The 25,545-nt window shown below is 36.2% G+C and overlaps 1 protein-coding gene across 1 annotated transcript in view; it reads left to right on the top strand.

Moving 5' to 3' along the window:
- The first annotated feature begins 2,780 nt into the window (after positions 1–2,780).
- LOC144971481 (uncharacterized) overlaps positions 2,781–25,545 on the top strand; it is a 59,893-nt gene continuing 37,128 nt past the window's right edge. Inside the window, exon 1 of the mRNA XM_078912438.1 lies at positions 2,781–2,903. The gene's annotated coding sequence lies outside the window, so the exon portion shown is untranslated. The remainder of the gene's footprint in view (positions 2,904–25,545) is intronic.

The following is a 25,545-nucleotide window of genomic DNA, read 5'->3' as shown; positions in this document are numbered from 1 at the left end:
GACGAGATGACTGACGGTACACCATTGGACTAACACCTAGAGTACCCCGAGTTCCAGCCAGAATGTCAGCATCTCTTGGCAATTTGTTCCTTGCATCTAACGGATGGGCTCTTTCCTTTTTTTTAATAGACCATAAAGACAAATTTTCCCCTGGGATGAATGAAGGCTGTTTATTTTTATTTATTTTTTAAGCAATTATGGAGCGCGAAGTGGTAAAGTGGTTAAGACATTGCATTGTGATCCGGAAGGTCCCGGGTTCGAATCCTGCTTCAGGCAGGCACTTTCGTTTTTATATTTTCCTTGGGCATGATTATTCACCCCCAATTTGCTCACTTGGACAAAATGGGTGATTCCTGTTGACATCAGTTTGATGAATCATCTATATTCCTTCGTGGAATGCCTAGGCGACGATATCTTATGATGTTGTGGCCGAAGGGCATTTTTTAAAACGATTTATAGATCGTATTTCAACCAATCACAGCTCAGATTGCTGGATTGATAAATAACCACCAATAGAACTAGATATTATCAGATCTTTAGGGGAAAAATTATTTCTTATATAATAAATAAATAAAAGTGTGAAATTCAATGTAAGCTTCAATTTAATATATGAAAATAGACCAAATGGACCTTTCGGGTTTCCCCTTTATCAACAAAACAGGATGAATGAAACACTACAGAGACGAATGAGATAATGTGGTAGTGGCGTTGTTAAGATGACCAACACACAAATTGTGTGTATCCGTGAACGTTTATAGTCGGGTTAATACAGTTCAGTGAGCATTACTCATAAACGCGGATGGCAAAAAATAATAACAAAGACCTGAGTGACGTCATCATCGAACTATCTATACATTTGGCTGCTTCCCTCCCATGAGAGTCCGGCCAAAACCAAGTAATCTCATTCCAAGTCCAAGACAAATACATGCTGGAAAAACAGATGAGGGTATATAAAGCACAGTAAGTATCTCCCTGCCCACTCTATGGGAGGTCAGGTACCCCACCCAGTTTGTGTTTTTAAATTCTAAAATCTATTACATAAGGGAGACGAGATGGCTGACGGTACACCATTGGACTAACACCTAGAGTACCCCGAGTTCCAGCCAGAATGTCAGCATCTCTTGGCAATTTGTTCCTTGCATCTAACGGATGGGCTCTTTCCTTTTTTTTAATAGACCATAAAGACAAATTTTCCCCTGGGATGAATGAAGGCTGTTTATTTTTATTTATTTTTAAAGCAATTATGGAGCGCGAAGTGGTAAAGTGGTTAAGACATTGCACTGTGATCCGGAAGGTCCCGGGTTCGAATCCTGCTTCAGGCAGGCACTTTCGTTTTTATATTTTCCTTGGGCATGATTATTAACCCCAATTTGCTCACTTGGACAACATGGGTGATTCCTGGTGACATCCGTTTGATGAATCATCTATATTCCTTCGTGGAATGCCTAGGCGACGATATCTTATGATGTTGTGGCCGAAGGGCATTTTTTAAAACGATTTATAGATCGTATTTCAACCAATCACAGCTCAGATTGCTGGATTGATAAATAACCACCAATAGAACTAGATATTATCAGATCTTTAGGGGAAAAATTATTTCTTATATAATAAATAAATAAAAGTGTGAAATTCAATGTAAGCTTCAATTTAATATATGAAAATAGACCAAATGGACCTTTTGGGTTTCCCCTTTATCAACAAAACAGGATTAATGAAACACTACAGACGAATGAGATAATGTGGTAGTGGCGTTGTTAAGATGAATAAACAAACAAAAAATCTGAACAACGCCACCACCACAATATCTCATTCGTCTGTAGTGTTTCAATCATCCTGTTTTGTTGATAAAGGGGAAACCCGAAACGTTCATGTTATCTGTTTTCGTATATTAAATTGAAGCTTACATTCAATTTCACATTGTTATGTATTTCCTTGAGCTTCGAGCAGCACCATTTACATTAGATAATCAAGCACGACGTGTTACAATTTGACACAGGTAAGGTAGTGACCCCTAAAATACACACATAGAAGAACATCATTGTTTAAAAAAATTGGAGGAAAGTCACATTTTTAAAAAAAGCTGTTTCACATCTTCCCGCACATTTGTCGGTTTATCTTTCTTTCTTTATTTCTTCCTGTTAATCTTTCTAGTCGTTTTCATTCTCTATTTAGTTTATCAGCTCATCTATATCTACTTCTCATTTCTTTTCTCTCTCTCTGTCTCTCTCTCTCTCTCTCTCTCTCTCTCTCTCTATCTATCTATCTATCTATCTCTCTCTCGCTCACTCACTCACTCACACACACACATATACTCTCTCTCTCTCTCTCTCTCTCTCTCTCTCTCTCTCTCTCTCTCTCTATCTATCTATCTATCTATCTATTTATCTATCTATCTATCTCTCTCTCTCTCTCGCTCACTCACTCACTCACACACACATATATTCTCTCTCTCTCTCTCTCTTTCTCTCTCTCTCTCTCTCTCGCTCACTCACTCACACACACATACTCTCTCTCTCGCTCACTCACTCACACACACACACACACAAACTCTCACACACATACTCTCTCTCTCTCTCTCTCTCTCTCTCTCTCTCTCTCTCTCTCTCTCTCTCTCCCTTGGACAATGTGAGAGCGCACACGTACTTGTGAGAGTAAAGTGCCTGTACAGGCGTGGGTGGGTATGGGAATAATATAAAAAGGGAGGGGGTGAGTTTTCGTTTGTCTTATAGCATCAGAGCGCCATACAGCGAGACTGGAACTGAAAGAGGGCTAAATTAAACCACGGGTGCGAGGTGCGAGGTGCAAGCGGCCAATTTATCTTGGGCCATCCCATTGTGATCACAACCCACTCTTAGACTTAGACCAGGGATAGCCGCTTCGTTTCTTGTTCTATTTGATGTCAGGTAAGACTTTGATTTAATCTCAAAACATCTCTTTACATTGCCGATACTTTCTATTTGATGTCAGGTAAGACTTTGATTTAATCTCAAAACATCTCTTTACATTACCGATACTTTCTATTTGATGTCAGGTAAGACTTTGATTTAATCTCAAAACATCTCTTTACATTACCGATACTCTAATATTATCAATCAAAGTGACAAATTAAAGAGAAGGCACTTGAACAAGATAAATATCTTCATGAAACAGTGACAGACAAACAAACACCTCCATATCCACTAAAGATACTCAAAGCGCTTTCCAAGGGGTCACTGACCAACAGCAACACGTAACATGTAGAACGAGACATGACGTCTGTTAGGCGCTATAGCAATTTCTTTCCAACAGAGACAACGCGTACAACTGAGTGCGCTGAGAGAATGTGAGTAAACAGCCTTTTCCAAGAACTCAACTATGTGCCGAGCGAGGCTCGAACCCATTACCGTCCGATCCGAAAGCGAGTGTCATACCACTAGACCCATATAGTAAAAAGAAACTGTGCCTATCTCGACTGCCGAGATGGCTGAATATGTGATCCTGTTTTCATTCACTAATCTGAATAGTACCTGATCTATTTTGTCGGGATGAACGGGACTCAAACCAGGGACTTACTGGTCCCAAGGCGACTGTAATACCACTTGAACAAAGATGCAAGCAATACAATTCCAATAAAACAAAGCAACACTTTTCCCCATAACAATATAATGACCAGTGCTCTTAACAACACAATTCCAAATCCTTGGTTCATAATTATCTCCATGCTCTAGGCAATACTCTTCAACAGTCGTACCGGACTTCCTTCCTAATGACGCATGGTAACTTAGTAACACTGGCTCTAAACTATCGGAACAATGGCGGACGCCCTTATGAAATATTTCTCCGGCGAGCATAAAGGGTATCCAGAGGGGGAAAACCCCATAAATTTGATCATGTTTTGACTTTTACACATTCTGATCACAAGACATATGAAAAGTTCTAGCCAGCATGAAAAATAAAAAGTAATGATTTTCTTTGTCTAGAACCAAGATGGCCGCCGTTGCCGGGCGGCGTGACATCAGACTATTGAATCGTATTGACGATAATTAACTCACCAGGTATCGTTCGGCTACACTTCTATGTTCAAGGTATCAATCCAGGTTCGGAAGTTATCATCACATTTGTTGATTGTTTCAAATCCCCCTTCCAGTTTTGTCTCACCAGGTGGACAGTGTGCATGAAATATTAAACAATGACCCATTAACGATTGTATTTTTTGATAAAAAGCTGTTTTACATTCAATCGATATCTAAGTTTACGACATGTTGTGCTGAGTATGATCCTATCAGCGTCCGATTGGAAGGCAAGGGTTGACAAACTCTGACAACGACGTTAACTCTCTAGATATGGAAGGCACTGTGCACTGTTCTCTCACTCGACTCAAATGTGAATATGTATCTGTAGTCAGATTAAGTATCTGTAGTCAGATTAAGTATCTGTAGTCAGATTAAGTATCTGTAGTCAGATTAAGTATTTGTAGTCAGATTGAGTATCTGTAGTCAGATTAAGTATTCAGATTGAGTATCTGTAGTCAGATTAAGTATCTGTAGTCAGATTAAATATCTGTAGTCAGATTGAGTATCTGTAGTCAGATTAAGTATCTGTAGTCAGATTAAGTATCTGTAGTCAGATTAAGTATCTGTAGTCAGATTGAGTATCTGTAGTCAGATTAAGTATCTGTAGTCAGATTAAGTATCTGTAGTCAGATTAAGTATCTGTAGTCAGATTAAGTATCTGTAGTCAGATGAATGTACGAATGCAACTACAAATAGGATGCTGCTTTGGGGTCTTGGTGTATGACACTCGTCTTCGAGCATTAAAGTCCCTGGTTCTTCCTGGTTCTCCCTGGTTCTTCCTGGTTCTTCCTGGTTCTCCCTGGTTCTCCCTGGTTCTCCCTGGTTCTTCCTGGTTGTTCCTGGTTCTCCCTGGTTCTTCCTGGTTCTTCCTGGTTTTTCCTGGTTCTTCCTGTTCTTAACTGCGCAAAAGTTGAGCCTTTGAAAAAGACTCTTTACTCACGTACTCTCACCGTCCTGGAACGGAAATTGGGTTTGTGTATGTCCTGTAACAGCCTGACACTGACCAAAAAATGACGTCAATATGCCAGTCTTTGGCCACAAAAGAAAACAAATCGTGAGTTGTATTCAATAGTTCCACCAATGAAATAACTTGTTTCCATGAGCTCTACTAACGACAACTCACTAGGAAGTGCAAAAACCAAATAATGACGTCAAAATGCCAGTCTTTTTGGGTTTCAGTATCAGGCTATAACATAACGATAGCTACGGTGTGGGTGGAAAAGAAAATTGTAATATCGCCTTACAGTCGTTATGTCCCATCATACATGCTAAGTGGAACCCCTTGTAAAGCGCTCTGAGCACATAATATTACAGCATAGATTCCCAAAATATGAAATTCCAAGGTTGCATTAGAAGAAGACTGGAGAGGAGGCATTCTCTCAGTTTGGCCCTTAAGGGGGGGAGCGACACTAAAGGGTCATTTTTTTATTTGATGAAATATCCTAAACTTCTATGCACAGTCATAATGTACCTATTTGGGAAGGGTGATTGCATATAATTTTTTTCGAAAAAAGTTGCCCATTGCTATGGAAACGACGCCATATTGGAAAATAAACAACAAATCTTAAAAAGTCAAAGGCTTTTTTGTTTATCAACTGATTGTCATAATATTTTGGTCACAGGTAGAAAAAAGGAAATTAAAGAGGCTCTAAAAGCCCGATTTTTAATTTTATAATTTTAAACTTTAAAAATTAAGTTCAAAGTTATTACTCGATTATTCCCCTTGAAAAAAAGTTGCATAATTTCAAATTACTCATAAAATTTTTATTTTTTTCAAAAATCCGGCCTAGAGGACCTGCGTATTTGTATGACACTCATTTGTAGAAATTTTGAAGAAGATTGGTTGAAAACTGAGGGAGGAGATAGGTTTTTAGTGACGAACATTGCAGTTTTGAGAAAAACGCATTTAAAAGTCAAAGTAAATGAGTTTAGGGAAAAACTCTCCTCTCGCTCTCTGATTGGATTGTGACCACATGACATTATTAAGAACAAATTGATTGGTTGTTGAAGATAGAAGAGAGTTTTTACTTTTTATTGATATGTTTTTGCTTTTACTTAGTTATAAAGACTATTTGATATTCTTTTATGAAATCAGTCCACTGAAACTAAAAATGGGCAAGATTTAACCATACTATGGGTCACAAAATACGTTATTTTAGTCGAAAAAATCTGAAGATGAAGTTCTCATGCAATTTTTTATGCAGACAAATGGTCACATAACAACATCCCACCAAAATCTAATTTTAGCAAACTTGGTCAAAATTCATCATTTTTAATGTCGCCCCCCTTTAAGTCTAGAAAATCTGCCTTTTTTTCTTAGAAATTCTGAGTCTTTCAAGCGGTGTGTCACTGTGTCATGTGACTATTGCCCTGTTGCCTGCCGTGTCGTGTTGTGTCGTGTCGTAAACCTACTACTATCTGCTTTGAGGAAGATATTGCCCGTCAAAAGTTCAATTTCATCATTATAATTATTCTACCACTTCGCATTGACAAATACAAAGAAGCCTTATTTAAGATTAAGTGCGCGTGTGTGTTTGTGTGTTTGTTTGTGTGTGTGTGTATGTGTGTATGTATCACATGTCACATAAAAGGACTCCTGCTGGTTTTTTTTTTAAATTTCATTCTATGATGAAAGAAAAGATTGCACATGTACTTAATGAATCTTTAATTGTTACCAGCACTACATAATAAATAACAACTTCCCTATTGTTCAAGATCAAGATAGAGATTGTCGTTGAGAAAGACGAATAAAAATTGGTGTTTGTGTTTGGCAAACAAAAACTAACGATGTAAGACTGAAATTTTCTGGCAACCTATGTCTGTTTTGTCATTCCCGATATTATAAATAAGGTAATGAGAATCAGATTGGTAATGATAGAGAGATCATGGTAATGATAGAGAGATCACGGTGTCATTACGAGGCTTTTATGGGCTTATCGATGTACTTCAAAAACAGCCTTTGTATCGAGTCATACATTTTTATTTTAGATTATTTCCCTTTCTTAGATTACCCCCCCCCCCCCCCCGCCCATTCCGATGCTGGTAAAATTTGAATTTTTTTTGTGTAATATTTTTTTTTGGTCTTTTCATTGTCTGAATATGATGGCTAAGATGCAGTACACGCCGCATCAGTGCTGGCTCAGCCATCTTAACGATCGGCCAATGTTTTAAGATCTCTCAATATAATATGGTCTTGTGGTATGACACTCGCTTTCGGATCGAAAGGTCCTGGGTTCGAGCCTCGCTCGGCGCATAGTTGAGTCATTGAAAAAGGCTCTTTACTCACATTCTCTCAGGTGTACTCAGGTGTAAAATGAGTACCTGGCCGTTAACTCACTCAACCCTAACACCGACTTTATCCGTAGTTTACCCGGGTTACTTTTACCCCATGCCTAGTTATTACATTTTTCTGAGACAAATTATAGGCGTACTATCAAAGCTAATAGTTTTTGTTTTTGCATGTTAATTAATGATTGTTGATTAAAACTATCTATGTACATGCTCATTTTAATACGTTTTTCCCAGTTTAGAAAAGTAGCAAAAATCTCTAGGGTTGAGTGAGTTAACACCTTTGTCTCTGTCCGAAAAAAAAGTGTAATATCGCCTGATATAATAATGATAATAATAATAATAATAATAATAATAATAATAATAATAATAATAATAATAATAATAATAATAATAAATAATAATAATAATAATAATAATAATAATAATAATAATAATAATAATAATAATAATAATAATAATAATAATAATAATAATTATTATTATTTATTATTATTATTATTATTATTATTAATATATTAATTTTCTATTATCACTATTATCATTATCTACGTGGACATAAAATCGTTTTGAGACGATGGGTCACGGATGTCTCGTGTGACGGTAGATGACCTAATGAGAAACAGACCCAAAGAATTCCGGACCTCCAGGCGTAAGAACTGGCATCAAAGTGCCAGGTCTTTTTTTTTTTTTGCCAGTGATAAAGGGCCTCGAGGGCATGAGTGGGTGATTGGGAGGTGGTGGTGAGGGGGGGGGGGAGGGGGGGGTTGATGAACTCACACATCCACTGACAAGTGAGCAGGGCTATAGATGGAACAAATGACGAAATTGACGTCACTCAACTCTTTGTTATTGTTTTTAGCCAGCCAATTTTTATGAATAGTTCTCACTAAATTCTATCAATCGGACTGTAAACGTTCAACATTTAAAATTAGTTTTGTGTGTTGGTACGTTATATCCGGCTGGCGGATTGCTATGAGCTTTTAGACTAAACACACAGCATCAATATGTAACGTAGCGTATTAAAAATCTAGGCTTGTATAATAAACAATTTTCAATTAATTACATGAAAGCGCTTTACAGGGGTGTAACAACTACTATCAAGGATTTTGACAGTGTACTTTGCGATAGAAGCGTCCTATCTAAAAGGTAGAAAGAACTTCAATCTTCCATTTCAAATGTCTCTGAAAGACTTCTTCATTAATTTTTTGATGGTTCTCCTCTTTGTATAAAAACTCAATTTTAATTTTTTTTAATACTCAAAATTATTATTATTATTATTATTATTATTATTATTATTTATATTATATATTATTATTATTATTATTATTATTATTATTATTATTATTATTATTATTATTATTATTATTATTATTATTATTATTATATTATATTATTATTATTATTATTGTTATTATTATTATTATTATTATTATTATTACTATTATTATTATTATTATTATTATTATTATTATTATTATTATTATTATTATTATTATTATATTATTATTTATTATTATTATTATTAATATTATTATTTATATCATTATTATTATTATCATAATTATTATTATTATAATTACTATTACTATTATTATTATTATTATTATTATTATTATTATTATTATTATTGTTATATTATTATCATTATTATTATTATTATTATTATTATTATTATTATTATTATTATCATTATTAATATTATTATTATTATTATTATTATTATTATTATTATCATTATTATCATTAATATTATTATTTTTATTATTATTATTATTATTATTATTATTATTATTATTATTATTATTATTATCATTATTATTGTTATCATTATTATTATTATCATCATCATCAGCTTCACTATTATTATTATTATTATTATTATTATTATTATTATTATTATTATTATTAATATATTATTATTATTATTATTATTATTATTATTATTATTATTATAATGTTATTATTTACTGTGACATTCTTTCATTGTTGTCTATATCTGGCGTTCCACTGGCATGTTACTATAAATATCCTCTAATCAGTGACTTACTCAGCTTCAATATGCATTATAGAAGTAAAAACTCTGTCTTAGGTAAATGGTGGATGGATAAATAAATAAATATATAAATAAATAAATATATAAACAGATCAATAAATGAATACATAATTAAATAAAAGTATAAAGTAGTCCTTCAGTCCGGAGTTTATCCCGGTTTCAATAGGTGCTGAAACGGACACTAGCAATTGCTTGCTACCCTTTGAATAAAACGCTAGTCTTTCGCAAAGTACTTCCATCCTATTTAAAAGACCCATTCACTTAACTACTGCTCTGAAAAGAAATTTGAGTTCACTTGGGATCAATCTCGGTCCTTTTGCGTGTGAAGTGAGTGCTCTAACAACTGAGCTATCCGAGCCCCCTATTAGTAAACTAATAAACAATTAAATAGATATATAGATATACGAATCAACAGATAAAAAATACATTGAAAAAGAAAGAAAGAAACGAATCTTTATTTAATAAAATTCTGACCAAGTCAACAGAATTCGCATTATCCAATTCCCTTTTATCCTGGATAATAAATGTCTTTTTTATTTATATTTTAAAATCTTTAAACCGTATTCCATTACAACGGTCACAGATCACGTGGACAATGCCGATGCACGCAGGCTACCTGAGATCTTTTGTCATGAAGGGACCCCATCCAATATAATTCTATGACATCCAATCCAAATATAGTTGTTTTGCACGTAACGTAAAAGAGATATTATTTTACAGCTGACATCAATGGAAAACGAAAGGTTGAATTCACGTTGGGGACTCCAGACTCCAGACTATTAAATATTGCGATAATGGGGCTCAAACAAGCCATGAATGTAATAAGCGATCTATAAATAATATGGAGTTATAGTTAGACACCGAAGCTCGCCTAACGAACGACTTGCCCAACACGTGACCATTTTTTTTTCTCGCGTCCTCTCGTCTAATCTCGTCACTCCCGAATAGAAAGAGGAGGCGGAGCTCATATGATATAACGCAATGAAAGTTCTGTCCGATGACGGGTGGAGGGATATCACCTCTCCAAAACTTACCTTATTATATGAGATCTTGAGATTCTTATCCAATCATCGATTGCTCGTTTGACAGTTCGCTTGTGAACAGTTAGGAGACCATCTCTTGATTTATGGGCAGGCGGCTTTGCGTAAAGGCGGTGAGTGTTGTATACATCAAAGAGTACCGCTGACCGATGGGTAAATAGTGGTTGTGTAACCCAAAAGCCCTGCCGTCTCGACTGCAAGGTCTTGTATGTAATAGTTGCGTCACCATCTCAAGGCTCAGGAATTAATTAGTGAGCTGATTCAAACAATGTGGGTTTCAAATTTATCGTATACGTAATCATTTGGAAGCTACAGAGAAAGGTGTTTTTGTGTAATCCCTTTCACACACACACACGCGCGCGCGCGCGCGCACACACACACACACACAAACATATACAAACAATACACAAACAATACACATCCCTGGTCATCTATTGCCTATATTATTAATGTTAATATATACATCCCATGCTGATTGTCACTACCCCCCCCCCCCCCAACCATTTCCACCATCCAAGTACCAGCGGCCTTTTCTCTTTGATTTCGTATCATGGTCTACCCGAAGCCCAACACCTCGATCGTTTGTGGGTCAACCCACCCCCCCCCCCCTCCCCCCACCTTCCCCCGTAATCAATTTATAATTTTCTCTCTGTATAGAGCGCCACATGCACAATTATATAATATTGAATGACACTGACCTTGCCCCTCCCCTAACACAAGCCAACAGCAACCCAAGCTATCCTCTATCACGTGACCTTAGATCCGATGCTGCATACCGCTTGAGAGTCTTCACTATCCAGATCTCGTTCATGGTCACGTGAGAAGGCTATATCCGTTCGGGTTCGGCGTTCGGGTTCGGCGTTCGACCCGATTTCGTTAAAAGCCTAATATCGAATTGACGTCACTCAGCTCATTGTTATTGTTTTGTTTTGTTTTGTTTTTTGCCATCCACGATGATGAGTAATTCTCACTTAACTGTAATTTCCGGACTATAAAAGTTGATGGATACACAGAGTTTTGTGTCCTGGTCCGTTAGACTTCGGGGGGGCAATGTTGTGAGTTTCTTAGCCAAGCGCATTCTATTTATAAAAGGAAGTGAATTGACGTTACTCATCTCATAGTTATTGTTTTTAGACAACCATTTTGGTGATTAGTTCTCTCTAAGTTAAATCAATCAGACTATAGATTGATCGAAGTTGACGTCACTCAGGTCTTTGTTATTGTTTTTTGCCATCCACTTTTATGAGTAATTCTCACTGACTGTATTATCCAGATTATACGAATTCATGGTTACACAGAGTTTTGTGTGTTTGTCAGTTATACTTCCGGATGGCAATGTTGTGAGCGTCTTATCAAGCGCATACTTGTACAAAGAGTCTGTCGGACAGACAGATTGTCAATATAATTCTGATGGTCCCGTGTTGATGTTCTATTTGTATTATGGGATGTTTATGATGTCTCCCAATTCAACATTGTGGTATTGGATGCATTGCACAATCGGGTTATATGAGGATTTCTGGTCATGTGATATGACACGACACACCTTCGGACCAGTGCATCCTGGGTTCGAGACTCACCCGTTTGAGCGCGCAAACTTAATTATCTTTACTTACATTATATCACCCTACTCATGCTTAAATTGAGTACCTGCTCCGTCGATAATAATTTTAATACAATCTCTCAAACGTCATAATGATTCGTCCTAAGTGTTGCTGTTGGCTTGCGACCTCTATAAAGCGATTTGAGCACGTATATTGGATTTTGCTCTGAAGAAATACTTTACTACAGTATAAAATTCATAGTTTTCTTGTGTCTTGTTTGTCTTACTCATGAGTACATGTGTTTATCAAGGCGACAGAGTAGTCTTAAGTATGTTATTTGGTGGAGGATGGGAGGGTGTAAAAGTCAACGTTTAATGATTTTCTGTCACAGACGGAAATTGTCGTGTCGTTACTTAGTTCCAATTTTATATTTATATATATATATATATATATATATATATATATATATATATATATATATACATATATATATACATATATATATATATATATATATATATATATATATATATATGAATATTAACATGGTTTTTTTTCAAATTCTACAATATTGTCGTAATTTTTAGGATATATATATATATATATATATATATATATATATATATATATATATATATATATAATGTAAATTTTCACTCACATTTTTTGCCTAGACGACTCGTTTCTGTGTGTTTCTCACACTTCTTCAGTCGGCATAATCCATGACAAAATGGATTATGCCGACTGAAGAAGTGTGAGAAACACACAGAAACGAGTCGTCTCGGCAAAAAATGTGAGTGAAAATTTACATTATATATTAGCTCTAACCACCATTATCGAGCACTTTCGTACCTACAAGTACCCACCAACACTCATAAATATATATATATATATATATATATATATATATATATATATATATATATATATATATATATATACCATGCGTCATTACGAGGGAAGTGACGTTACAACTGTTGAAGATTATTCTCACTGAATTGTATTAACCAGACTATCAACGTTCAAGGTTACACATAGTTTTTTGTGTTGGTCCGTTGAACTTCTGGATGGCAATGTTGTGAGATTCTTAGCCAAGCGCATACTATCTATAAACGTTCAAGGTTACACATAGCTTTGTGTGTTGGTACGTTATGTCCCGTTATGTTGTGAGTTGTTTTTGTTTTTGTTTTTTTTTTTTTTTGTTTTTTGTTTTTTTTTGGGGGGGTTTTTTGGCTAAAGGAAATCATCAATTAGCAACAGATAGAATGCACTTGGCCAAGGAGTTCACAACATTGCCATCCGGAAGTATAACGGACCAACACACAAACTCTGTGTAACCATGAACTTTTATAGTCTGGTTAATACAGTTTAGTGAGATCAACTCACAAACGCGGATGGCAAAAACAATAACAAAGGCCTGAGTGACGTCATCTGCATACTATCTATACCATCCCAGTGTAGTGTGGGACATTCGTCAATATTGTGTCTGTCATGGCCGTTTCTTTGCTCGTGTTAGGCAATGTCATCAATAAGTAAACTTCCGAATTGGAATCACTTGTTTCCTTGAGCTCTACTAACGACAACTCACTAGACGCTGCACCAAACTAAAAATGACGTCAAACTGTAAGTCCCTGCGGGTTCAGTGTTTAGTTTAACGTTCTGTGGAAAAACACGTATTTAAACATTTGGCCAGAAAACTCGTCCTTCAAATATCGATTGATTTAAACGACCCTCATCTTGGCAAAAAGCCTCAAACCTGGGACTTCTCGAGGGTCATTTAAATCGATCGATTTTTGAAGGATGAGATTTCTGAACAAATATTTAAATACGTGTCTTTCAACCTGTACATATATACAGGTCTGACATCCGAACCCACTTACGGGCGAGTTTACCATTGTTGAAATAGACAATATCTTGCGTCTATTTTTTTTTTTTTAGATTTCCATTACAACGATGAGCCCATAAGGAATTGGGTTATCAGACCTGCGAATAAGTGCACGTTGGTACAGCATAGTACAGCAGTTAACTGGTTAATCACGTGATAACGACAGGGGGTGGGAGAAATTGCTTCCTTGACTGGCGAGAAAAACACGTTCTCTATAGAGTTCCGTTCCAGATTTATTATTATTATTATTATTATTATTATCATCATCATCATCATCATCATCATCATCATCATCATCAATATTATCATTATTATTATTATTATTATTATTATTATTATTATTATTATTATTATTATTATTATTATTATTATCATCATCATCATCATCATCATCATCACCATCATCATCATCACCATCATCATCATCATCATCATAATCATCATCATCATTGCCATTATTACCAATAAATAAAAAACTCTCTGATTCATTGATATCAGGTATTCTAGTTCCTCACAGTTTAATCTATAAACATAGAATTAAAAAATCGAATTCTTGGCCAGGGAAATTGAAAACAAGTTGTCTATCAAGAGTTTCTCGTGAGAGTGACAAATATTATAATTCTCTACAATATTACATAACAAGGCATTGTTGAAACCTTCCCACGCCAATAATATCAAACACCTTGTTAAATGTTTAACAACATCTCCAAACTTGACACGTCCTCAAGAGGAAATGAAATTCACGTCACTCAGCTCTCTGTTTCTGGTTTTGTTATCCAGTTGGGTGATTTGTGTTATACTGTTCTGTTCTCTGTGGCATATCACTTGGACGTAGGCTCCCACACAGTCCTTCGGAAGAAGTCTCTGTCTTGTGCCCATCTGCCACATTCCGTTGTTGAGCCATTCCTGTATATCCTGTTGCCATCTTCTTTGTGGTCTTCCTCTGCCTCTTTTGCCCTCCGCCATGCCCTCCAGTGTTATACATTGAGGTAAAATACTCGCAACATCTGCTAGTCGGGTAAAGCATAAATAACATGGACTGCTGTATAAAAGGGGAGGGGGAGGGGGAATCAAGGAGGTTTGGAATAAATAATAATTTATGTCTTCTTGGCTTATTTATTGTTCATTTTGTAAAATTTTCCTTCACATCTTGATGTCGAATTTTCTACAAATAAAAATTATTATAAGAACAAGTTTGGGATGGCGTGAGGACAGTGTGGCGTACGCCAGTGCGAGGTGGCTTTCGTCTTCCGGTGGTGAGTTGAAGTCGTTACCCCTTGTGTCCAGCTGTTCTCAGCGTGTCTTTCATCGCCAATAAGGAAGAAGACTCTTGACATCAAACCCTCCACTCTTTCGGTTCCTAAATCCTTGGAAGTGTGTATGTCACCAGTCCTTCGGAGTACTAATAATGAATAGGTTACATAAAGGTGACAAAACTATTTCAGTAACAAGGTGGTGTACAGGCAGATTCTTAGGATTACGGGACGTAAAAGAGCAAGGATGGGTGGTCTTTATTGATGACCAGCATTTATTTAGACGCCATCACTTTGATACCAGACGATAAATTTTACACTTCCAATGAAAAAGGAACCAGTTTTTTTACACCAAACTAGGATAGCTGTACCGTGTGGAAATTTTTTAAAATTATTATTTGTCCACCAATCAAGGGACTGAATAGACACTTAGATAACCACGCCTCTCGGACAGTCGTCATTATATAAACAATGACAGTGATGGGTAAATATAGCAAACTACGCAGGTGTTACTACCGATGGTATTCGTCTAAGTAAAACACCCACTGTTCTACCGCTTGATTAATAAAATCAACACAGAAATCTATGTGTAAACTTAAACGTTTATAATATGGTCGAGAAAATTGTGTGATAACTAGTCACCCATTTGGCGGGATGAAAGCAATAAAAATGATCAGAGAAAGGTCGATTTCATTTGCTTTATTGTTTACAAACAACCAACTATGTTTGTCCGAGCACGTGTGAAGCTGTGTCACAAATTCCATGTTTTGATTGGTCAAAAATCGACTGGTTAATTGCGTCGATACTGCATTCACTCAATAGGGGAATGATATCTGGTTATATCAGACATTAATGATTAATGACAAAACTCGGTGTCAGTGACTCACGTTCAGATTTGAATAGAAACATGAACATTGCGACCTATTGATAAACGATAGCAACAACGTATTATGAAATGTTATGAAAATTTAATGGAAACATTGAATACGTTTTCTCTGTGAAGCCATATCAAGCATGGCGGAGTAAACTAACCGCCTTTGTTTTTTGTTTTTTGACAAAATGTATTATTTATATTTTGTCTAGAAACGTTTAGTACAAATATCGAATTTCTCAAATAACCACAACATGTTTTTTTTAAAGAAAAACTCTCAAACTTGACATTTGAAATAAGATTTGAGTTTTGAGACATTTTGACAAGTTGACAGTCATTTCAATCCATCAACATTTGAGGTAAAATTTTTCTGGCCAAAATTTCAAAATATTTTTTTGTGGGTCATGTCGGAGTAAATCGGCTCTATTTGGTGACTGAATTATGAATGAGGTTTTAAATAGTCTGCAGACTTCCGTTATTTCCTTACTTCAAATTAATGCTTTTCACTGTATTCTCGATGCTGTTATTGAATTCTCGTGGAAAAGGGGAAATGAAGGCCAAATAGGCAAAGACAATTTTAAATTAGCAAATTGAAAAGAATTAATTGTATATTGTCGGTAAAAAAAAATGCATATGCATATATCTTTTATGCATAAAAAATAACAACTAGAACGACAATAAAAAATATATAAATAATTTATTTTTAACATTATTATGTATATTTTCTTAATAAAATCTGATCTTTTAGACTTTTCACGTACATTAGAATTTTTACTGTAAATTGTAAAGATTGTGTATGTAAATTAGATACTACTGTAAATGAGCATGTCTTACAATTTCAATAAATATAGCCTGACCATATAGCCACACAGATGCCAAACTGTATGGGTGAGACGTGGTTTTCATCCAAACACTAACGTCTGTAGATTGCATTATATATATATATATATAATATATATATATATATATATATATATATATATATGGGGCAGCGTGGCTCAGCGCTGTGTGGCCTTTAGCAAGTCACCTTGCCCTAGCTCACTTTGCAGCGCTGCTCTGCGGCTGACGCCTGGGTTATTCCAGTCTGCCCTTGGAATAGACCCTAAAGAAAAAATGTCCCCATGGGGATGAATAGAGGGAAGTTTATTTCTTTATTATATATACATATATATATATATATATATATATATATATAATATATATATATATATATATATATATCACGTTATTCCGTGTAAGCCAGCTCAAGACGTATCATAATCTACGAATAGATTAGATTCATTGGATGTTTACAATTAGAACTGGTAAAACAATGACGCTTTGTGCCTGTCTGGAGATGGAACACGATCCAAGCTTAACATCATTTGGAAAGGGAGGCCATTCTTTATAGAAGACATTTCATTCCAACAAAAGGATTTAATCCTGGAGGTCCGAGATTATTTATAACCCGAATATCATTCCTTGTTATTTTCTCTTTCAGATCTTTAGTAAACGTGAATTATATATATATAATATATATATATATATATATATATATATATATATATATATATATGTCTCTGTGTGTATTAATATATATATATATATATATATATATATATATATATATATATATATATGAAATATAAATTGTATCACTCACTTATCTGTTGCCAAGACATATGTTTCTGTGGCTTTCGTCTACGTCTTCAGTTGGATTATGCCAACTGAAGACGTGGACGAAAGCCACAGAAACATATGTCTTGGCCACAGATAAGTGAGTGATTCAATTTATATTTTATATTAGCTCTAACCATCATTATCGAGCTATTTCGTACCTACGAGTACCCACCAACAGTCATATATAATATATATATATATATATATATATATATATATATATATATATATATATTATAAGCACTCCCGCCAACATTGTCATACTCACTAACCAGAAAGTTGACGCACAACCTACGTGCTAATATGACGGCGTCTGTGTTCAATGAGATTTGACGTAATACCTTACTGCATCAGGGATAGATCTCGGTCCCTTTGCGTGTGAAGTGAGTGCTCTACCAACTGAGCTATTGGGTAACCCCCCCCCCCCCCCCACCATCACCACCTTCATTATCTGTTTTTTTTCTTTCCACGAGCCATTGTGTTACAAAAAAATCAAATTTGACAAATATATAAAAAGATACATGTATATTGGTATCATCATCATCATCATCATCATCATCATCATCATCATCATCATCATCATCATCATCATCATCACCATCATCATCATCATCATCATCATCATCATCATCATCATCATCATCATCATCATCATCATCATCATCATCATCATCATCATCATCATCATCATCATCATTAAGCATTATCCATTAATAAGTGTGCTCAACGCGCTTTCCTAAGCCAAGATTATTTCTTAACATTTAGAACGGGACGGGACGGAACGGAACGCTTATCGACTCAATGCAAGTACTTGTACTCCCACCAACATCGATACCATTGCAATACCAACCTTTATAGACAAAAGTAACACTGTCACTCACAATTATCTGGTTAATTAATTAATATGAACATTTTATGGTGCATTTCCAAGATTTAACATTCAAAATTCGGTTCACAATATTTCATATATCCTCCTAGCAGGCCATATGGAGTCATATTTCCATTTCATACAGTACCGATCGCCTGTAACTGGCCTGAATGAATTTTTACACATAAATACAATGAGATAATGTGAGTAAATAGCCTTTTCCAAATCTTCGAGACTTGAACCCGTACCTACAAGTCATAAGACGAGCAAATATATACCACAAAGGCGCACAATTACTGGTCCGCAAACCGGAAGTTAATAAAATCGCCCACAATCAACCGACTACAGAGAGCGTCCATTGATTCCTTCCCCTCTCGCACGTAAATCGCCCACATTAGATAGAAAAATACGTTCAGAGAAATAGTTTTGAAAATTTGCCGTACCCTGGAAAAAAACGTTTATTTAAGATTTTGGCCAGAAATCCCGCCCTTCAAATATCCATCCATTAAATTGACCCTCATCTTAGCACAAACTTTCAAACTTGGGACGTTCTCAAAGTTTTGAATGAAGTCCCAGGTCTGAGAGTTCAAACAAGATGAGGGTCATTTTTATTGGTCAGTATTTGAAGGACGAGTTTTTTTGGCCAAAACTTTAAATACTCGTTTTTCTAGTTTCGTAGAGTGCGGCAGAATAGAAAATATTTTCAAAATAGGAACATTTAAATTGATAAACCGATTGGCTGTCCAAATGTTTATTGCCAGAGATTGATGTTATCGAACGAGAACAGCAACAATAGAAAACAAGCTCTAACGAGTAGAAATTGAACTGAATAAGTACTGAGTGCAATTTGGAGTCTTTTGACCTCAATTCTACCAAATTCTGGAAGAAAAAAAAGCAACACATTTTTGAAAATTTGGTCAAAAAAACTTGATGGTTAAATACGGCTCCATTTAAATACGGCTCCATTTAAATGACCCTTATCTTCTCAAAAACTCTCAAAGCTGGGATTTAAGGAAGTACTCCAAGGAGGTCCCCGATTTGGGAGATTTTGACAAGATGGGTGTCATTTTAATTTGATATTTGAAGGACAAGTTTTCTGACCAAATTTTTTTAATGCGTTTGTTTTGTTTTCAGAGCTCAACGGAATTCTCGGTGTGTCATTATCTTTGCTCTACTTTGAAACCCGTTCGATTTTGATGTATCCATCGATTGTGGAGCCAAACCATTGACAGACTTTGAAAGGCCGCTCCATCCTTCTTTCTCTGACGAGTTTGTATTCCTGGCATGATTTTCCCATTAACACCGACACGTAAACGTAGATGTTTCTTGTAAATAAAATAACAAAAAAAAAACAAAACAAAAAACAAATATTGATTCGACAGACCGTTTTTTGTAGCAGCCCATTGACTGAAAACGGCAATATGCCAGGTTGTACTTGAAGAAAAATTGAAATTACAGCCAAAAAGTGATATGAGAATGCAAGGGTTAGGTTGTATTTCATTCTATGTTTTGTTTTGTTTTGCTTGTTTTCTTTTCGTTTGTTTATGATTTTCTTTGCTGCCTTTTTTTTTCATGGTTTTGTATTTATTGCTGTTTTTGTTGTTGTTGTTGTTGTTCGTCTTCTTCTTCTTCTTCTTCTTCTTCTTCTTCTTCTTCTTCTTCTTCTTCTTCTTCTTCTTCTTCTTCGTCTTGCTGTTGTTATTTATTGTTTTGTTATTTTTGTTTTTGTATTGTTTTTTTCTTTCATTATTTTCCTTTTCTGTTGACTTGTCTCGCATATTTTGGGCATATTTTATATATCTCTTTTTGACATTTTAACTCGCTCAAACCTATCTAGAGATTTTTGCTACTTTCCAAAATTGGAAAAAAATTGTATGAAGAATGAGCATGTACATAGATCGCTTTATTCAACTCTCATTAACATGTAAAAACTAGCTATCCAATCACTGCTGGATAGACAGGGGTCAAAAAATATAATCTTGACTGCACCCGACCTCTGTCCATTTACCTGTAGATCGAGTGCTATACCAACTGAGCTATAGATAGTATGCGCTTGGCTAAGAAGCTCACAACATTGCCATCCGAAAGTATAACAAACCAACACACAAAACTATGTGTAACCGTAAACGTTTATAGTCTGGTTAATACAGTTTAGTGAGAATTACTCATAAACACGGATGGCAAAAAAAAACAATAACAAAGACTCGAATGACGTCATCTTCATTCTATCTATAGGGACCCCCGGATGGGTAAAAGTGACTGTGAAAAATTACCCTCCACTTATCCAAAATTCTCAAACCTGGGACTTTGAAATTGGGGGGGTTGGGGGGGGGGGGTTAGAGTATGGCAGTATTTTAGTTAAGGAAGGCTGATGCTTTGGGATGCTTTTTTCTCTCGTAATTTTCTATATAATCTGCTATGGCTGGAAATGCTTTCTCTACACATCGGATCAGATCAGGATGTATTTCGTTTAAAATAAAATACGATAAGATAAGTGAGCCACAAGATGGATATGTCTTTAGGGGTGAAGAATAGAGACTTAGTCTGCCTGCTTTTCAATATCAATTCAAGTCTGAAGTGGTTCTTGTCAAATTCCACCTGCGGCGAAGAGTTATTTCTGTCCTATCTTTATGTCTCTTCTTAATATAACTTTTTTTTCATTGGGATTTTGTTTTGTTTTTGTTATGTTTTTTGCTTTTTGGTTGGTTTTTTTTTTGTTTCTTGTCTGTCGTTGTTTTGTTTTGTATTTTTGTTTTTTTTTGAAGCAATCTTAGTTGTTGTAGATATGTGGCCGATCGTCTCAAAACGGTATTATGTTGGGGTGAATCAGACCGTAGCCTTGGTCAAATCATAGCCAAACCCTAATCCCTCTAAAAAATACATCAGATTCAAGGCCAGTCCACCAAAAGACACAATTTAAAAATTTGGCCAGAAAAATCGTCTTTCAGACATAGATCGAGATCGATCAATATTTGAAGGACGAGTTTTTGGGCCAAAATTTGAAAAACAAAACGTTGTTGTTGTTTTCTAGATTACATCATCATGCATAGACACGTAGGGTGTGATGTACCGTTGGTTGTAATATGAATGACTAGAGTTTTATATACAGCAAAGGCATTGCTATTTTATTTTTTTGAAAATATCAAATTAAGATATTAAGGAGCAGGCACTGTTGTAAGATAAAGAACTGAACAAGTGTGTATGGAAGGTGCCAGACAAACAAGACAGAAAAATACATGAAAAAACAAACCATCACCAAAAAATCAGTCGACCTCGACTGGGGATCGAACCTCAGACCTTCTGATTATGGGTCAGACGTGCTACCATTACACGTAATGGTAGCACATCTGAACGGTAAGCAGAAAGTCTGAGGGTCGATCCCTAGTCAAGGTCGACTGAGTTTTTGGGATGGTTTATTTTTTTCATGTATTTTTTTCTTTCTTGCTTTGTCTGGCACCTTTCATACACACTTGTTCAGTTCTTTGTTTTGCATTTCTATTTACACGGTTGTTTGCTTACAGTTCACGTTACTATAACCAGTGCCAATAACCTTCGGAATTTATTCTGCCACCGATCATAGAATCTTTCATAGTACAATGACATCTACCACAACGCCATGTTGTTCTCATTGCTCCAGGGTCTTTTACCTTATGTCAAACGTTTGTGCGGCTGTGTGGTCTAGTGGTATGACATTCGGTTTCGCACCAGAAGAACCAGGGTTTGAGTCTCGCTTTGAGCAGCGCATGGTTGAGTCCTTTGAAAAGTGTCTCACCGTACCAGTCAGGTGTAAAATGAGTACCTGGTCGTTACCTGCGGTGTCTTTGTCGGAAATAAACATTGTAATTTTACCTTAAAGGCGTCATGTCTGTGTTGCTGTTGTCTAGAGATCCATAGTAAAGTGTTTTGAGCACGTTTGGTGGATAGTGCTCGAGTTGGGGTTTTCAAGACCATCCTAGAATTATATAGATGTGCGTTTTATACAGCTAAAAAAAATGAAGGCAGGCGGAGTTGTTTCGTTTTTTTTTTCTATATTCTTTTAATTAATCTTTGTCGTATTTGGAAACCTGTGATCCCGTCGGGGAATCGCCTTAACTAAAAGTCCCATTTTTACGAAGCAAAAACACACTTACTACTATGACGTCATACCAACGTGACGTGTCTGTATTTGGTGTACATCGTCATAACATTTTGTGTTTGTTTCCGCGTGAATACTCGAGTTCCCTCAAGAGTCGACGAGTACTTTTTATGGACTTGATTACACTCAAAAAATATCATCTGGTTCAATAGACACATTACACTAAATATCTAAATATATTCTGATTCTAAAAAAACATACATTAATAGCTGGACCATGTACCCAAAAATAGAATGGTCTTAGTCAGTTCTTGTCTGAAAAATTCATAAATGGGAAAGTACTTTTCCATACCCCACAACCTAAAATGCAAAAATATACCCCATTACTTGACCCAATTCCAATAAAATATTCATGCTTTAAAAGTGTGCTCAGCTCAGACGCGTTCGAAAATCCGAATGGTCTTTAGTTAGCACGCAAATTATGACGGACGAATATCTGTAACTTGTAGACGTGATGGCTTTTGCTGGAGTATGGAGACTCCCTAGGGAATGCCCGAGTTGAGGGTTTAAAACTGTGATCGCAGTCTTCAAGAATGAATAAATTATTGCGAATTGTCAAAAGATGTCTTCAGAGACTGGCGTTGTGGCTGAGAGCTGATAATCTGGGAGTCATTAAAAATGCTGTTATTTTGAGGATGGGAGTTTAGAATGTAAAGTGTCTGGAGTTGAAGGAGTTAAAATGTTGTGGATGGAATGGGGTCAGTCGGTGAGTTGATGAAATCCTTTGTATGGCTTTGTACACCAAGAATTTATGAGAGTAAAAGCATTTGGAAATAGTTTCCTTCTCTCTCTCTCTCTCTCTCTCTCTCTCTCTCTCTCTCTCTCTCTCTCTCTCTCTTCTTCTTCTTCTTCTTCTTCTTCTTCTTCTTCTTCTTCTTCTTCTTCTTCTTCTTCTTCTACTTCTTCTTCTTCTTCTTCTTCCTCTTCTTCTTCTTTTCCTTATTCTTTTTTTCTTCTCCATCTCTTTCTCTCTATCTTTTCTCTCTATCTATCTTTCTATTTCTCTCCCTACTTTTCTCTCTCTCTCACACAGACACACACACATATATATATACACACACCCACATACACACGCACACACACACATACACACACACACTATCTCTTCACACTCACTCTTCTCTCATTCTCTCTCGATGTATGTCTTTTTCTCTCTATATTATGTTTTTTCTCCCAACTTCAATCCCTCAGATCCCCCCCCCCCTTCCCCCCAACCCCTTCCACCTTACCCCCCCCCCTCCACACACACACACACACACACACACACACACACACATCTTCATTCACAACTTCAACCAGACAAGACTAACACCCACATCACAATTTCCGACAAAGACAACGCCAAACGTATTTCGTATAATATACCACAAGAGATGAAGTGAGTAGAAAAGTACCAGAATACAATACACAATAAAAAAAAATTCGCGGCGGTGATGGGGGTTTGAACCCGCGACCTTATTGGTAATATAATACACGCCGACTCCGTGTTTATTGATGACTTCGAAGTATGACGGTCGGCTTCTTACCTGATGGTCTCAGTTCGAATTCCTGATGTGCGCGATGCGGCGCAAAATTGTGTAATAATAATAATAATAATAATAATAATAATAATAATAATAATAATAATAATAATAATAATAATAATAATAATAATAATAATAATAATAAGCAAAAAGTGAGGCAAAACAAAAATAAAACTTAGTCATTAGACTGGTTCGTGTAGACATAAAAAGATACATCGAAGTACAAGTTGAAATTAAGGAATTTCTCCTGAGATTTCAGGGGAGACAACCAGGAAAAAGCAATTTATCTTGTGACGTCATCAATCGATTAATCCCTAGTTAAATTTTCAAAACAAATAGAAATCTTTTGTCTGGGTAATTATAAAGAGTCTTAACAATATAGGGGTCTTGTGGGTAACGATGAGGGGTCGTGTGGGTAACGATGAGGGGTCGTGATGGGTAACGATGAGGGGTCGTGTGGGTAACGATGAGGGGTTGTGTGGGTAACGATGAGGGGTCGTGTGGGTACCGATGAGGGGTCGTGTGGGTAACGATTAGGGGTCGTGTGGGTAACGATGAGGGTCGTGTGGGTAACGATGATGGGTCGTGTGGGTAACGATGAGGGGTCGTGTGGGTAACGATGAGGGGTTGTGTGGGTAACGATGAGGGGTCGTGTGGGTAACGATGAGGGGTCGTGTGGGTAACGATGAAGGGTCGTGTTGGTAACGATGAGGGGTCGTGTGGGTAACGATGAGGGTCATGAGAGTAACGATGAGGGGTCGTGTGGGTAACAATGAGGGGTCGTGTGGGTAACGATGAGGGGTCGTGTGGGTAACGATGAGGGGTCGTGTGGGTAACGATGAGGGGTCGTGTGGGTAACGACGAGGGGTCATGTTGGTAACGATGAGGGGTCGTGTGGGTAACGATGAGGGGTCGTGTTGATAACGATGTACACAGTCCTGTAAACTGATTCCTGAAGTCACCAACGGTCTCTCTCTCTCTCTCTCTCTCTCTCTCTCTCTCTCTCTCTCTCTCTCTCTCTTTATCACTCTCACACACACACGCTCTCTCACACACACACACTCTCTCTCTCACACACACACACACACTCTCTCTCTCTCTCTCTTTCTCTCTCTCTATCTCTCTCTCTATCTCTCTATATATATCTATCTATCTATCTATCTATCTATCTAGCTATCTCTATTTATCTATGTGTGTCTGTGTTTGTGTGTGTTTGTGTGTACGTGTGTTCATTAATTGTAAAATAGGACGGGATGGTGCCGCCATTAAAGAATAAAATGATAATGAAAATCAATAAAATGAAGTAAATATGACCATTTATAGATCCCATTTCCGCGGATTTACATTTTCCAATAGGCCTCTCAGTGTTCCCCCA

This window comes from Berghia stephanieae, chromosome 1 (genome assembly GCF_034508935.2).
Source record: "Berghia stephanieae isolate SIO BIC M18660-M18661 chromosome 1, UCSD_Bste_1.3, whole genome shotgun sequence".
Classification (NCBI taxonomy): domain Eukaryota; kingdom Metazoa; phylum Mollusca; class Gastropoda; order Nudibranchia; family Aeolidiidae; genus Berghia; species Berghia stephanieae.
This window is presented reverse-complemented; position numbering and strand designations above follow the sequence as displayed.